The sequence below is a fragment of the Saccostrea cucullata genome, unplaced genomic scaffold (assembly GCF_032062105.1).
Source record: "Saccostrea cucullata isolate Sc308-1 unplaced genomic scaffold, CSIRO_AGI_Scuc_v1 ctg1711, whole genome shotgun sequence".
Classification (NCBI taxonomy): Eukaryota; Metazoa; Mollusca; class Bivalvia; order Ostreida; family Ostreidae; genus Saccostrea; species Saccostrea cuccullata.
This window is the reverse complement of record NW_026924079.1, coordinates 43,909-47,567: the sequence shown is the minus strand read 5'-3', so window position 1 is coordinate 47,567 and position 3,659 is coordinate 43,909.

The following is a 3,659-nucleotide window of genomic DNA, read 5'->3' as shown; positions in this document are numbered from 1 at the left end:
GCCTTCGGGCACCAGAAACAGTGCAAATTTGCCTTCGGGCGCCAGTAACATAACAAATTTGCCTTCGGGCACTTTCTCTTGTTCTGAACAGGCTTCATGTTTGACTTTCATTGAGAAAAATTTGCCTGTGACAAAATTATTTGCCACAATTAATCAAGCTAGTAGTTTATTTCCACCTTTTTCAAGAGGAGTTCAATGTGCATGCAATGCTTTGATGTCGATCATTTTGCAAAGTGCATCTACTTCAGCAGAACTTGATAAAGTGCTCTTTGCTGCGGATGATTTATATCGAGTCAGAATTGCAGAATTACAGTCATCTGTTCAATTTGTATCAAAAATGCTACTATTTCAAGAAATCCCCAAATCTGTTTTTGTAAATGATAACCAGTATGAAATATGCTATCATGAAGAGATCTATGGAACAGTAACTCACATTAATTGGGACCAATCATGCCAAAGTAATAATTTGAAGGCAGGTATTGAGCTACTCTTTAGAAGATTCAATCAAGGATTAATTATGGTTGGAGGTATTTGCTCAGCAATATATGTCAATGACAAGTCCTGTATTTTTTGATCCGCATTCCCATGGAGAGGACGGTCTTTCATCTGCAGATGGTAGGGCTGTAAAAATCACTTTTAATGATATTGATCAACTTGTGGACTAAATGTTTGCATTTTATCAAAGTTGCAATATTTCAATGATGAGCCAGTTTGAGATTCAATCAGTGTCTGTAAAACAAAAAACAAATGTGTCCATTTTAGGAAGTGAGAGACTTTCCTTTTTTGACAAGTACTTTGAGTTTCAAGAGAACATGTCTACAAGATGTACCTTTTCTGAATCGTCACAAGGAAATCGAAATGAATATATGAGAAACTATATGCGAAAAAGGAGGGAAAACTCACAGATTAAACAGAAAGACAAAGAAAGTACCTTAAGAAGTATGACGCAAGCAAGACAAAGTAAAGAATTTAAAGACAAAGAACTTGCTTTCAAAAAAAGTGTCAGAAAAAATCTTGAAATAAAGCAGAAGGAAAGAGAACGGACACTAAAAAGTATGAACAAGGCAAGACAGACAAAGTAAAGAATTCAAAGACAAGGAACTTGCTTCCAAAAAAGTGTCAGAGAAAGTCTTGAAACAAAGCAGAAGGAAAGAGAACGGACACTAAAAAGTATGACCAAAGCAAGACAAAGTAAAGAATTTAAAGACAAAGAACTTGCTTCCAAAAAAAGTGTCAGAGAAAGTCTTGAAACAAAGCAGAAGGAAAGAGAACGGACATTAAAAAGTATGACCAAAGCAAGACAAAGTAAAGAATTTAAAGAGAAAGAAATTGCTTCCATGAGAAGTATAAGAAAAAATCCTGAAACAAAACGGAAGGAAAGAGAACGTACATTAAAAAGTATGAACAAGGCAAGGCTAAGGAAAAGAGAAAATGTACAGCAGCTGGAGAAAGAACGGATATGTAAACGGCAAAGTAGAATTTCAGAGAAAAAGAAAGAGAGACTGAAAGAGTTTCTAAAGCTAAAAGGAGGCTTGACACAGAATTCACAGACCATGAAAACAAATTATTAAAGAAAAGGTGTCACGGTAATTCGTTGGAAGATTGTATAGAGAAATTTCACAAAGAAGTGAAAGTTGGTTCAATTTATGTGTGTACATGTTGTCATCAGACTTGGTTTCAGAAATGTGTTGTGAAGCTAGACTCAATTAATCTTAGTCTTCATAGTAAAAGTATTTGTACTGGATTTACATCTGTAGATGGTATAGAATGGCTATGTTTAACCTGCTGTTCAGCTTTGAAAGATGAGAAAATTCCAAAACTTTCAGTTGGAAATGGAATAAAATGGCCTGACCAACCAGATGCTTTGAAATTACACCCACTGGAAGAGAGGTTGATTTCTCAACGCATTCCATTTATGCAAATAAGAGAAGTACCAAGAGGTCTAGTGATAGACCATTCTTGGAGAGACGAAATTGAAAAAAGTAATGAAGAAACAGTTCAGGAACTGATAGGATCTTCAAATGGTAGCGATGATCGTGAATTTGAAGGTAATGATGATGGTTTTTGTGAAGTTTCTTCAGATGATTGTGTTCAAGGCAATTCTGATACACTTGTTGATGAAGCAGACATTGATACAAATAAACTCTATGTGTTTGCTCCTGGAGAAAACCAAAAACCAATAAGTTTATATACAGATAAAGATGCAGAATATCTCTGTTTTCCAACAATATTTTGTGGTCAAAGCAGAACTGAAAGTGAGGAAAGAGAAGTTCCAGTACACTACAGTGATATCGCAAAATGGGAGTTGCGCGCGCAGTGTTGACAGGCGGGCAGCACAATCTGTACTCAACATCTTTTTTGAGTTGAAGAAAATTCAAATTAAGCAAATAAGTGACAAAGTTAATTTGGCGCTGAGAAGATGAAAATCGGACAGTAAGATAATTACTGCGGAACAAGTTTTGAATCCATCCTCTGCAGAAAAATTGTAAGATTAAATGAAGGGTGTTATATATTCAGAACACTTCGAAATTCTCCTGCATTTCTTTCATCTAAAAAGAAGGATGTATTTGCCATGATTAGGCAGTTAGGTCTTCCAACTTGGTTTATTTCACTTTCATCAGCTGATACCAGATCGCAAGATCTGCTTAAAACATTGGCAACACTAGATGGAAAAACCCTGTCACAAGAAGAACTAGAGGATTTAAAATGGAATGATAAATCAAAACTAGTGAAACAAGATCCAGTGACATGTGCAAGATTCTTTGACAACAGAGTTCAACTTTTCATCAATACCGTTTTTAAGAGTCCTCACAACCCTCTAGGTGTTGTCACTGATGTGTTCCGAAGGGTAGAATTCCAAGACCGAGGTTCACCACATATTCATATGCTGGCATGGACAAGTGATGCTCCAAAGCACAAAGAAAATAGCAATGAGGAAATTGAACTTTATGTAGATAAGTATGTCACATGTGGATTGCAGGAAAATAATCATCAAATGAAGCAGCTTGTAGATCTTCAAGTACACAAGCACTCAAAAACTTGCAAAAAAGGAGGTAGATCTGTATGCAGATTCGGTATTCCATTGCCACCTTTGCCCAAGACCATGCTTCTTGAACCCTTGGATGTTGACGTTGACCATTATAGAAAGATTTATTCTGATATTCAGAAGAAAATGAATGATTACAAAGATGGTTGCAGGTTAGACTATGAGTCCTTCTTAGAGACTGTTGTAGAAATGTGCGAGGATGAGTATATAAAATGGAGAAGTCCATCTGAGATGAGAGTGAATTACTGTAATTCATCAGTGTTAAAGGCCTGGAATGCTAACTTAGATATTCAGTTTGTACTTGATCCGTATGCGTGTACCACATACATTGTTGCTTATATCAGCAAATCTCAGAGAGGAATCAGTGCAATGCTTGATAATGCATCTCAAGAAGCTGCAGAAGGAAATATGGATATTAAGCGACAAGTTCGACATATTGGAAATAAGTTCTTAAACTTTGTTGAGGTCAGTGCACAAGAGGCAAGTTACTTAATCCTTCAGATGCCACTTACACAAGCCAGTAGAGAAGTAGTTTTTATCAATACCTCACCACCTGAAGAGAGAGTTTTCTTACTGAAACATCAAGATGAATTGAATGAGTTACCCAAGGATT